The following is a 14,761-nucleotide window of genomic DNA, read 5'->3' as shown; positions in this document are numbered from 1 at the left end:
TACAGCACACGCAAACGCACACACACAGTGTGCAACGAATAAAGTGAAACTAGATGTAATATTAAAAAGAAAGCAGCAAACAGAAACAAATAAATACATAATGATTTACTCCTCACACAATTTCTTCAATTAGACTTTACCTATGATTTTTCAAAGAACTTCCATTGGTTCATGCCATACAAAATTTCTTTCAATTTCACCCCCAATTAAGACAAAATTCGAGTAAACTCAATATTTTAACATTTCACTTTGAAGCCTTTACTCTGCCTATTACTCCCACTTCCTCATTAGATACATAGACACGCTAATATATATGACAGTGTCAATTGTTGACAGACATTGTAAGCTAACGTGTGTGTGTGTGTGTGCGTGTGAGGGTGCATGTGTGTGTGTGTGAGGGTGCGTGTGTGTGTGTGTGTGTGTGTGACAGGGACGACCCATTCAGACTGGTCATCCTTTTTGCTAGAAGATCACCTATGCTACACCACTGGTTTTCAGTTCATATTAATCAAATTAATATTCACAAGAAGAAGGACTATTCATTATAATACATCAGTTCCATCGGACAACTGCACAAACATTTGCCATTTTACACATGTATGTAAACAAATTCCTTTCTTTTAGAATTTCAATTCATTTACTTTTTCAATTCATACAAAGTTATTTAGGACGAATATAACATCTAAAGTTATCTCTAAGAAGCAGAAAGATCGCCCAAAAGTGTATATAGATATTTAAATGTATTTATATATTCATCTATACACACATGTATGTATATATATATATACATATATAAGACAGTAAGGTGTGATTTGAGGGAGATTTGGCTGCTATTTCTACCATGTCTAGCTGCCATGTAGGGGTCTCCCTCATAGGCTCATACATACATATATACATAGATAAGACAGTAAGGTGTGATTTGGGGGAAATTTGGCTGCTATTTCTACCAGGTCTAGCTACCATGTAGAGGTCCCCCTCATTGGCTCATATATATATACATACATAAGACAGTAAGGTGTGATTTGAGGGAGATTTGGCTGCTGTTTTTACCAGGTCTGTTAGGCCTTCTCATGTAAACTCAAGCTTTCTCATGCCTTGAACATAAGACCAAAGCAGAGAATGTATTCTTTTATTCTTCTGCTTTTTCCAGCCATTGGTCTGTGGCCATGCTGGGGCAATGCCTTGAAGAATTGTAGTTTAATGAATCAACTCCAGTTTTATTTTTGTAAGCATTGTACTTATTCTATCTGTTTCCTTTGTCAAACCACTAGGTGACAGGGATGTAAACAAACCAACATTCGTTGTCAAGCAGTGGTGGAGAACAATCACAAGCACAGACACGCACACACACACACATACATGCATACACATATACACACATACATACATATATATATATATGTGTGTGTATATATATATTGCAGCGTGGAAGGTGTTTGTAAGCCATTTAAGAAACACACAAAAACCGTTAGATTCACTTCAACATTTAAATTTAATTTGCCAAAATATTTTCCTCGCTTTGAGACCGCGACCTGTTCACTGACAAAAATATCGTGCTAACAGGTCGCGGTCTCAAAGCGACGAAAATATTTTGACAAATTAACTTTAAATGTTGAAGTGTTTTTGTGTGTTTCTTAAATGGCTTATAAACACCTTCAACGCTGCAACTGTTTTTGTTCCAGCACACGATCTCAGATCAAGTCACTTGCTATGCAAGTACATCTCTGTAACTATATATATATTTATATATATATATATATATATATATATATATGTATATTGGTAAAAACAGTAAGATAACAAAAGAAAGAAAGAGACCTCAATATTATGTAAATAGAGGAAATCTTTATATATAAAAGTGAGGTTGTGTGTCTGTCTCCTATGATTTAGATTCCTAACTACTCCCACATTTTGCGGTGCAGTTTAACCAAAACCGGGTATCTTATAGTCGTGATTCATATCGAGACCGTCTGGGTATTAGCGCGCGTCTACGATGAGTCTATGATTAAAAAAAAAATTTACCATCAATTTTTCCCATTTTTAACATATATAAGGGAAGTAACTCTCTAAAATTTATTATTAAATCTCAGAACGTAAAAAGCTACAGTAACACCCCTCCCCCTTTGTGGTTAGCCATATTGAGATGGCTATTATACTTTACATCTCTAAAAATGCTTATATAATTATTTCCCTTACAAACCTGAGCAATGCCGGGCGATACTGCTAGTATATATATATATAATATATATATATATATATATATATATATAGATATATATATATATATATATACTAGCAGAATTGCCCGGCGTTGCTCGGGGCTGAATTGCTTGAAAGTACTGTTAATGATTGCACTGAATTATGATGATTATTCAGGCAAATATTGATATAAGCTTACGGTGGGAGATAAGGACTTAACGATCAAACGTGTGCCATTGCATTGTTTTGGGGGAACCAAATTTCTGATGAGCATTATAGGGGCACCAACTTTAAGTTTGAGAAAGTGTGGTGGTAGTCCGGGGTGCTCAAAGGAATTGAGTACCTCTATTGGATAGTTGATGACGTCCTCTGGGTCAGGAGTTGTATCAATAGACTGATATACATAGACTTCCCCAGGAATGAGTTTTAGCATTTCATCATTAATATGGTGAACAGTTTTATTCCTCGGGGCCAGTATAGCCTTTTTGCCAATCCAATCCATATTCTGATAATTAGCTTGTAGATCTGGGAACACTGCATCTCTGAGATCAGAAGGCGTCTTAACAATGGTACAAATGGAATCGATGGCAATATTACCATTTTCATCCCCTGGTATTTTGCCTTCGCCAAGTGCAAGGAGGGTGTGAGGAAATGCTGCTGATGTGATATTACGTCGCATATGAGCACGCATATTGGTGTGAAGTTTGAGAGTTACTTCCCTTTATTAAAAAATATGCATTAAAATGGAAAAAATGATGGTAAATTATTTGTAAAATCATAGACTCATGCTAATACCCAGAAGGGCTCGATATGAATCACGACTATAAGATACCCGGTTTTGGTTAAACTGCATCGCACAATGTGGGAGTAGTTAGGAATCTAAATCGGAGTAGACAGACGCACAACCTTTCTTTTATATATAAATATTTTCGTCCTAAAAAACTTTGTATGGATTGAATGGTTACCTCTATGGAAATATATACACGCACATTATACATACATGTGTGTATAGATGAATATATAAATACATTTAAATATCTATATACACTTTTGGGCGATCTTTCTGTTTCTTAGAGATAACTTTAGATCTTATTTTCGTCCTAAAAAACTTTGTGCGGAGTGAATGGTTACGTCTATGGAAATATATACACACACATTATACATACATCTGTGTATAGATGAATATATAAATACATTTAAATATCTATATACACTTTTGGGCGATCTTTCTGCTACTTATATATACTTTAGATCTTATGTTCGTCCTAAAAAACTTTGTATGGAGTGAAAAGTTACCTCTATGGAAATATATACACACACATTATACATACATCTGTGTATAGATGAATATATAAATACATTTAAATATCTATATACACTTTTGGGCGATCTTTCTGCTACTTGGATATAGGTCTTATATTCGTCCTAAAAAACTTTCCTGTCACACACTCACGCACACGCACACACACGTTAGCTTACAATTTTATTTATATATTTGCGTGTCTATGTGTGTAAAGAGGAAGTGGCAGAGTGAAATAGTCACTCACTACAAAAAGTGAATTACTTTCACTTTATTCGTTGCACACTGTGTGTGTGCATGTGCGTGTGGTGTAGGCCACACTAAGAAAAGCATTTGACTTAGACACCACAATGTGAGTTTTCTCTAAATTTTGCTTAATTGGGGTTGAAATTTTAAAAACTGGACCTGGCACGACCCGATGCATTCTACTCTTAAAAATGCTAGGTAAATTGTAATTGAAGAAATCCTATATTGTTGATTTCTATAAGATACAAAGGGAGGCAGATAAAATCTGCCTTTTATAATAAGAGATATATGGATATATATGTATATATATATATATATATATATATATATATAGAGAGAGAGAGAGAGAGAGAGAGAGAGAGAGAGAGAGAGAGAGAGAGAGAGAGAGAGAGAGAGAGAGAGAGAGAGAGAGAGAGAGAGAGAGAGAGAGAGAGAAAGAGATTGATTCTCAGCCCTGTCTTGTTTATCATAGTCCTCTAGCCATAACAGAGAAATTTAAGATTGGTTGCCCATGGAAGCTCCTCTATGCTAATGACCTTGTTCATATAGCTGAATCTCTACTAGAATTTGAGAAGAAATTTCAGATGTTGAAGCAAGGACTGGAATCAAAATGTCTTAAAGTTAATTCAGCAAAAACCAAAGTACTGATAAGTAGGAAAGCACACAAATTACTATTCCCTTCAGGGAAATTACAATGCTCAATACGTAGAAATTCCACACAGTGTACCTAGTGCAGGCTATAGATACATAAGTGGTGCAGTGGAATTGCAGGAAGGTTAACAGATAAAGTAATATTTGTGTGTGGTAACTGTGTAGCAACTATTAACACTAAGAATCTACAGGAAACAGATTTCCTCAAATGTTCAGTGGAATCCTTAAAAGTGATAGATAGTTTCTGACAAACCATTCCCCTACAACAACTCTTTTCAACCAACTTACCAATCATTGTAGTCTTCTCTCATCTATCTCACTCTCACTCACAAACCTATCTGCACACAATATGTCCCAGTCAAATTCCTTCCCACAACATATCCTATTAATACCTCTACCATCTACCTGTTCCAACTCATTGCATTTCCTTCGCCCTCCATCTCCAGAACTTACCCACCCACTCGCCCTCATCAATCCCCAATCAATTTCTTTATCAACCATGAGGTTGAGAAAAAGAGGGGACTATACGAGGACAGACGAAACAAACATTGGGGGTCAGGGTATGGAATGAGACAAACCGTATGAATGAACAAACAATTAAAATACATACAATTAAATGAGAATGAGTGATTCACAAAAAATGAAGTGGAGGACACAGTCTACCCCACAAACCACATACTCACACTGAAGACTTTGCTTTCTCCTTTTTTATATTTTCATTTAAACAGGTTCTTTCACTCAGTTTCACTATATACACCTCATTGTAACTTGAGTGTACGTCCCACCACCACTGTCACATCTTCACTGGTGTCTCTCTTTCTCTCCCTCTCCCTACCTGATAGTCATACTTCCCCACTATGGCAAGACTTCTTTTCAGACTTTCAATACTACTCCCCCTCTCATTTGAAGAGTTTTGTCTCGCAAGTTACTTAGTGATTTCACTGCAGCTGGTGCCATGTAAAAAAATACCCAGTACACTCTGTCAAGTGGTTAGTGTTAGGAAAGGTATCCAGCTGTAGAAACCATGCCAAAGCAGACAGCTGAACTCGGTGCAGTCTCCTGGTTTGTTGTCAGTTCCTGTCAAACTGTCCAGCATGGGAAACGAATGTTAAATGATGATGATATAAAGTAGATGAGTTCTTGACTAAATGCTTTAGAAAAATAAATACTATTTTAGTGATTCTATATGTACATTTGGGATAATTCTAAATAGGTTATATCTCTTGTCAAGCATAGAAAGCAAGAGTTTAAATGTTATGTACCACTAATCACAACCATAGATACACTTTTATCAGTGAGAGATTATTTTCTATATTTAGTATAGAAGAAAATGATAGAAAAGAAAACCACTGGGACCTCAAACTGACTATAAAAAATCCTCTCTTTTGAGCAATGCTCCATACCTCTGATATCTTAAACTAAGTGCTTAAGATGATATATTAGAAGAAAGTGCATAGCCAATGACATTGATCATAAAATGCATGATATATAAAAAAAAAAAATGTAAAAATATGAAAATATGTATTCAGTGAAGGAAAAAGTGACATTATATTGTAAGTGGGGATACTGCAATAAAGATGTGATGAATAGTAGTTATTTGTATACAAGAGATCCTGAACTGCTAATTGGTAACAGATGAGGAAAAGGTTGTGTAATTAAAAGTGGTGACAAATAGTTCTTTATACAAGACAAAAAATGTATTTGCTTACTGATGATAGATGGGGCCTGAGGTATATAGTAAACATAGAGAAATGAAATAGAACTTGTGAGAATTACTGTTACAGAAGAAAAATTTTTGAGACAACTGGACTGAAACAATTTGTAATCTATTTTCAGCTGGTTTACTGTCAGTCAACTAAAGCCTAAGTAATGTGCCTGCAGTCATGTGATTTATACTTCATCTTTTATTTGTTATAGCCACTGGACTGTGGCCATGCTGGAGTAATGCCTTGAAAGGTTTAGATGAACAAATCACTCCAAGTACTTAATTTTTTTAAAAATCCTGGTACTTTCTCTATGAGTTACTTTTGCCAAAGTTCTAAGTTATGAGGACATAAACAAACAAACACTGGTTGTGAAGTAGTGGTGGAGGACAAACACAAAGACACACACACATATTATACATGGGCTTTGTTTGGTTTCCATCTACCAAATCTACTCACAAGGGTTTGGTTAGCCTGGGACTAGTGAAACTGAACCCATAACTATATGGTCGAGAAGCATACTTCTCACCTCAGAGCTAAAATGCCTGACAGAATCCTATTCCAACCCCAAAATTAATATCTGCCTCTTCTTCAGTTATAACAATCATAACTGTTCTAACCTCAAGACACTCCTGACTTCACTATTAATCATCCAGCCATCTCATTCTCTCACTCTACCAAAGTTTATGAAATGAGGACAAAAAGCTACAAATAATCTCCTTCAGTAGTTAGTAAAAAAAAAAAGAGTAATAGTAACATGCTGTACTGCTGACATCTCCAATCCATGAAAGTATGGAAAACAGATGTTAATACAAGAAAGACGATGAGGATGACAATGGTTGTTCAGTATATTTTTTGGTTGTGGTGCAATTAGGAATGCAAGAAAAACAAAAGTAAATTATACAACGATTGTCTGTCAGAGAGGCATCATATAGCAAGAACAAAGGAATGGAATGAAGTAATTAGGGGACACCTCTATTCAGCATTTCAAGTAAAGTGTGAAGACCTTTACAAAAATGATAATTTTATATTTAATATGAACAATGGGAACACATATAATGAAAATTATTGTATGGACTCTTCCAATGTATGTTTGAAGCAAAAACACAGCAATGATAATAATATAAAAGATGATCTTCAGCATCTTAAAATCTTTATCCCTCAGTCATTTATTTTGTTTTTCTTCTCTTGGCTGAAATACCTGTATCTTTTTAAGCTGATCTTGTATCTCTTTCTCAGGAGTTAGAACTGAGATATATAAAATTAAACACCCCATTGAGAAGCATGACTTTAACAGACTTGAACAGATTTATGACATGGTCAGGGTTTTATGCTTTCATCCATTTTACTTCAACTTCAGTGTTGTACTGAATGTTACTTGGACCACTACCTTGTCAAATTTTTATTGACAAGCATTCAGTTCAAGCTGTGACAATCTCATCCTTTTGTTCTTGTTTTCTTGGCATATCATATCCAGTATATTCATCCATTTTAAACTGGAAGACCAAACTTTTTAAATACATTAGGGTGTCAGTTCTAGCAAGTAGTGTTGATACTCCTTCACTGGCTAAGGAATTCAACCCCACTTCCTTCTAGAAGACTCCAGAAAAACATTAAGGAAATTTCAAGTAGCATCAAATTGATCACCTTCCTTTGCACACTCTCAAACATTTTTAAATGATACATTCTTGATATCGTTAACTACATAATTTTCTCTACAAATCAATACATGGATTAAGAATACCATGCTACACACAAACATTGTATAAAAATTATAATTGTTTTAACTATACCAACCTCCCTACTACCCTAATTATCAGATATCAGCAAAGCTTTTAATCCATTACTCACTATTCATTTATATACAAAATACTAAACACTTCCTTCATAAACAACACTCAGTTTGCCAGACTTAGATTAATATAAAAACACATCCAGAATTTTCAATTTCACAAATGGAGCACACAAAGATCCATCCTCTGACTCATACTTTTTAAACTACACCTGCATGAAATTCATCCCTGAAAGAACTTCTACATAGTCACTCAACTTGCTAGAACCACCACATCACCAGCTAAGATCTCCTCAAACCACATCATTCCATCTTTAGGAAGAGAACAGACACTATTTGGATGACAGTCTTGGATAAATGATCTGAAAATAAGTTGGGATAATCACAACTGGAATGCTTTGGTCATAGGTCTGCTCAATCAGGGCTGACTTGTGGCTAAACAATTGGTGTACAGAATTAGAAATGGATATATATTAACAAAAAAAAAAAAAAAAGAAATGAAAGAAATCATAATCCTGAATTAATTTGTCATTCTAATGATAAAAATGATGAGTGAAGTGCTACAAACAATATGATTTCTCTCTTCCACACACACACACACACACACATATTTAAACGAGCCTTGTCATCCAGTGACCAAATCATGCTTCATAACAGAATAGTAAAGAGTATCTTAAGTCTTGAGATGAGCTGTTATGAAGATGTTATTTTTCAGATTGCTCAGTAGCATATTGACACTGCTTTATTTAGTTCTATCTCCAATCATTAAAAGATGTTTCTTCCCAAATCATTGTTTTCCAACAAAATCATTTAGATCAGGCGCAGGAGTGGCTGTGTGGTAAGTAGCTTGCTTACCAACCACATGGTTCCAGGTTCAGTCCCACTGCGTGACACCTCGGGTAAGTGTCTTCTACTATAGCCTCGGGCTGACCAAAGCCTTGTGAGTGGATTTGGTAGACAGAAACTGAAAGAAGCCTGTCGCATATATATATATGTATGTGTGTGTATATGTTTGTGTGTCAGTGTTTGTCCCCCCAACATCGCTTGACAACCGATGGTGGTGTGTTTACTTCCCCATAACAGTTCGGCAAAAAAGACCGATAGAATAAGTACTAGGCTTACAAAGAATAAGTCCAGGAGTTGATTTGCTCGACTAAAGGTGGTGCTCCAGCATGGCTGCAGTAAAATGACTGAAACAAGTAAAAGAGTATCAGTGATTCTCAACCATTTTTTTCCTATGGACCTTGGCATAACTACAGATGTGAAACCCCACCCCAACTTTGTTGCCTCATAACTTCCAGAACAAAACTTTCAAAAGATAACTGCTTAGATCCTGTAGATTGAGTGTATGTAATGATTTGTTGCCAAAAATTTTTCTGAGAGGTTGGGGAGAGAAGTTTTGAAAAATTCACACAACCCATTTTCCCCCTCATAACTTTCAGGTGTAGACCACCGAGTTTGTTACCTCATACCTTCCAGGAAAATAGGTATCTTTTAATGAAATTTTATGCAAATACCTTTCAAATGGTATAGATTATGATTACAAAGAAATTTGTTGGCAAAATTTTTTGCAAGGAGGCAGAGTTTAAGATCAGATGGCCCACATAAATTGGAATTTCTCCATTTTGAAGGGAATTTTTTGCCAATTTTTTTCACCACAGTCTTCAGAGTGATGGGAGGCATCTTTTCACAAAGAAAAAAATAATAATTTTGAAAATTTATGTTTTTTTTCACTTGCACCACCCCAGTCCAGACTGATTTTGGCCAATTTTTTTTTCCACTACATACTTAAAACCCATGGGGGGAAACATTTTCAGTTAAAAAAAGGAAAATGTGTGATTTAAGGGAGTTTCTAACACATCCCAAGACCACCCTCCTTGTTTTTTTCTCTCTCAAATATGTATTGGTGTTTTTCAATATTTTCCCCCATAAACATATTTATGCCGCAAAAAAAAAAAGAAAAATTTGAAAATTTATCCCTGCCCCAGATTGTTTCTGTTTATAATTCTAAAATATTGGAGAGCCTGAGAAGATTATTGCCAGGATTTATCCAGAGTGATTTATTTTGATAGCATAATTTTCTGTTAGAAAATGTTTTTTCCGGATATTTTCTGTTTGGTTGCCAGCAGCTGCCAGCATAAATTTTCTGCTCGAACTGATTTCATATTCAGTTTAATCAATGGCAGACTGGCCAGGTTGCCAGCTTGCCCAATGTTAAGTGGCCCCCTGTGCCATTAGAATCCATATATGGGGTCCCATGTTAGTATCTAAGGAGCTCATCCCTTCAAGTTTGGGAATTTTTTATTCTTGAAAGAATGCATTATTTCAGCCTGGGTTGTGTTTATAGTCAGCTGAAAAGAATACTTTTGACAAAAAACCCCCCCAAAACAAAGAAACTAACTAAATGATAGCATTGTAATTGCGAGTGGGCCCCCTTAGTCTCCTGGTAACCAATATTTTTAGACCCAGTCCACCACTGAGTGTAATGATACACTTTTATAGGCTAATTAATGATGTGAAAGTACTTTTCGCTATAAATCAATAAATAAAGAGTTATTAGTAATTAAAGTTCGAAAACTTTGGTAATTTTAGCCAGTTGTATGCCACAAACACATTCTTTAATTTTTGGAGCCGTTGGCAACCAAAAAAAAAGATCCTTTTTCTTATACACATGGCTGGGGTGCAAGTAAAAATTTCAATTACCATTTCTTTTTTCCTTGCACAGCAATGGACCACACGTGTGTTACTTTGGCATCATCATTCCATAAAATGTGTTTATTGTAAGTAAAATATTTATTTCTTTATTGCCCACAGGGAGCTAAATATAGAGGGCAGAAACAAGGACAAGACAAAGGGATTAAGTCGATTACATCAATCCCAGTGCGTAACTGGTACTTATTTAATTGATCCCGAAAGGAAGAAAGGCAAAGTTGACCTTGGCAGTATTTAAACTCAGAATGTAAAAACAGACAAAATATCGTTAAAGCGTTTTGCCAGGCGTGCTAACGTTTCTGCCAGCTCGCTGCTTTATTGGAAGTAAAATATTGAAAAACATCAATAGATGAGAGAATGAGAAATGAGGAGGGACGTATTGGGATGTGCTAGAAAAAACAGCCAGATCTCCTTTAAATCACACATTTTCCTCTGAAAATTTAACCGAAAATGTTTCTCCATGTAGGGAAAAAAAAATGGCCAAAATCAGTCGGACTGGCGGGCGTAAAAAAAATCATAAATTTCAAAATATGTTTTTTTTTATGTGAAAAGATGCCTCCCATAATTCCAAAGATTGTGGTGAAAACAAAATTGGAAAAAATCCCCGTCAAAACGGAGAAATTCCAGCTTATGTGGACCATCTAATCCGAAACTCCTCCCCATCGTTCCCTTGCAAAAAATTTTGTCAACAAATTTCTTTGTAATCATAATCTATACTGTTTGAAAGGTATAGGGTCCTGTGAATTTTCCGAAACTTCTCTCCCCAAGCCCGCGGAAAATTTTTTGGCAACAAATTGTTACATACACTCAATCTACAAGATCTAAGCAGTTATTTGTTGAGAGTTTCATTAAAAAGCATTAATTTTTCTGTTTGTAGAAGCATAATTGATTTATTTATTGCATCTAATTTTTTAGAACTAAACCTTATAAGAACATCCAAGGGCCATATGGACACCAGTTGAGAACCACTGATTTAGATAATACTCAAAGTGTTTTTCGACAGCTTTTGTAGTATATGTACTAATGTCATCGTAGACAACAATGTCACTACTCTTTATGAACAAATTCAAAAATAAGATACTCGTCAATAACTACTCCCATCGTTTTCTCAAACCAAATCTATCTGCTTGTTGTTTGTCAAAACAAGCAGGAAGATTTGGTTTCAAGTCTCAGACAGTGCCAAGTGCAGTCCCTACAAATCCAATGTATCAGTATTGTCAAAGACAGTACAGGATTTGAAAGATATTTCGCTGCTATTGTAAGTATGTCGAGTAAACATATAAAACCTCACTTGCACCATAGTTTAAATGTGTAACAATAATACCAACAATCACAACAAAATAAAATCATTTATGTAAGACAGTTCATTTTTAAGGTTATCTTATGAAATAATGGATTCAAGGGCGAACCTAAAGTTCAACGCTTCACTTTCATTTTGCCAAACTAATATCATTTCGTTTAGTAGATGGCAAACTTCCTTCATTCATTACTCCTATCTTTTTGAAACACAGTAGAATGTTGAGAGAAATCTATCGGCTATTTCTGGTATTAAGGTAAACTTTTAAAATGTTGGCTCCAAAGCACCGCAATAGTCCTGTCAAAGGTGATACTAGTGTTAATCGTTTCACGTTCATTTTGTCAAACTAGTATCGTTTCATTTAATGGTAATTTTGCTTTCTATTTTTTGCTCATTACTCAATGGATCCTTCTCTATTTATTAAAAGCCAGTAAGATATAACTAGAGAAAAAAATAGGACGGAAGTAAAGAATGTGTACACCACTCATTATCGGTGTTTTTTTTTTCAAAACTTTTTTCGGATTTCTGTTTTCGATATTGGAGAATACAGTTTTGGCCAAAAATCACGTTTTCAAAATTTTAATTTTCCCCCACCCTCCCCAATTTTTTTAATCCTTGTAGAAAAATACAGAGATTACTATTCTGTGAATTATTTTGGAAAGACTTCCTCCCGTCCACCACCCCATTTTTCTCGCAAATTATTGTCTTGTTTTCAAAACTTATTTTTTCCAAAAACCCGTTTTCGGATACGGAGATTCCGGAAAATTGCAAAAAATCGGAATTTTGAATTTTTTGCCCCCCCCCCCCAATTTCTTCATTTTTCACTTTTTTCCGTAACCCTAACCCTAAAACCCTAACTAGAAACTTTTTTTTCCGAATCATAATCTCCCTATTTCTTTGCATATTTTGAAAAAAAAAAAATTCTGAAAAAAGTTTTAAATGAAGAATTTAGCGGAGGGAGGGGGGGGGATTTCAAAATGCCGATTTTTGCCAAATTTTTTGCAGATTCGTATTCTCCGTAGCCGAAAATGGGGGTTTGTGTAGGAAAAGGAAAAAAACTAAGTAAAAAAGGGGTGTTTTTTTTTGGGGGGGGGGTAGAAAAGGAAGTCTTGCCATTATTTTATTTTCCTTAAGAAACACTGAAATCCCCTTCCCTAACCTCTACACATCACGTCCGAATGTTTCACTTTTAGTTTTTCGGAAAGCGGGAGAGTTTTCCTAGAAATAATGTCATTTAGCTGTTGTTTCTAGCATGTCGGGTTTTCTGGTGCTGGTCTGATATTTTAGACGTCTGCTGTTTCAGTAGCATGCGTGAAACATCAGACAAAAGTGAATCATTCTGAGTTTTTAGTTTTTTTGAAAGCTGGAGGTGATGGGTGGGTGTGGTGAAAAAGGGACATTGAATATTTCTTAAAGAAAAATTTAAAGTTAAAAAAAAAATGGATTGTTTCTGTTTGATTGCCAGCGGCTCTAAAAATTAAAGTTTACCGAAAATTTTAAAATTTGGCACAATAATACACTTGCTCAAACTGAATTGCTGGAGTTATTTCATTTTTTCCAGAAAAATGTTTTAAAAAAGTTATAGAGGTTTAACCCTTTTGATACCAACCTGGCTAAAACCGGCTCTGGCTCTGAGTATAAATGTATTGTTTTCATAAGTTTTGAATTAAAATCTTCCACCAAACCTTAGTTACAATTTATGTTCGTAACACTAGCTGAATGATAACTAAGTTATTTTACTAAATTCTTTGTTATAATAATAATAATAATGAAATTATTGTATACAGTACTCAGGTGCACCACAACTTGTCAAAAGTGCGTATAAAGCATATGCAGTAATGTACAAATGTCTGGAAAGTGAACAGTGTATGAGTCAGATACATGCTTGCGTGTGTATGGAGGGAAGAAAACCAGGTGTAGTGTTGGTGAATCTCAGGAAGCATGGAAGTTTTGAAGGATGCAGTGCTCCGATAACTAACAACTGATGCCGGCAGTTAGTTCCATACTTCAGCAACTCTTAGCGTGAAAAAATGTTTCCGAAAGTCATGGGAACTGTGCTGTTTTCTAACTTTGTAAACATGTAGACGGGTGTTAGATGGGTGGAGTTTGAAAAGGTGCTCAGAGTTATTGTTTGTAATATTATACAATTTAAATATGCATGCAGAAAAACCTGTCTGGTGACACACGTTCTTTACCTTCGTCAAAATTAGCTGCTACATTTAACGGGTCGAGTGTTTTATTATTTTGTCAGTCTAACAACTAGCACTTTTTTTTTGGTGTCTGACGAAGATTTTTTCTTAAACAACACACAACGAACGACAAAAATAATTCTAAATGATTTGATATAACCAAACCTTCCCATTCTAAAAACAAAAATAAAAATAAAATAAAATAACAGGCGGAAAACCGAAATGGCATAACTATAGCTTCTGACTTCGTTTCGCCATAACTTTCTGAAAAATACATAGTTTTAAATAAAATTTTGTAGATTTACGTTTTCACGAGTACAGATAACTGTTACAATAACATTAAAAATATTTTTGGAGGGATTTTGGATCAATCTCCCCACCACCAGTCGGCGTTCCTACAGAATATCTATAAAATACATATTTTTAAATGCCATTTCGTAGAGATATGTTTTTGAAAGTGTAGATTATGTAATGTTGAATTTTCAAACTTTTAAAGCTTAAAAAACTTGACAAAAAAAAAGGGAGTTGTTACAGAAAGCACGAGGTGAGGAGAAGGATCAGAAACTCCCCAAAATTTTTTAATATTATGTCAACATAATTGTAACCTACCCACTCGAAAATGCATCTCTACAAAAAAAAATAAAAAGTATGCATCTTTCAGAAAATTATGAA

Source organism: Octopus sinensis, linkage group LG1 (assembly GCF_006345805.1).
Source record: "Octopus sinensis linkage group LG1, ASM634580v1, whole genome shotgun sequence".
In the NCBI taxonomy this organism is placed as follows: domain Eukaryota; kingdom Metazoa; phylum Mollusca; class Cephalopoda; order Octopoda; family Octopodidae; genus Octopus; species Octopus sinensis.
The sequence above is the reverse complement of the archived record's forward strand: the minus strand, read 5'-3'. Positions refer to the sequence as shown.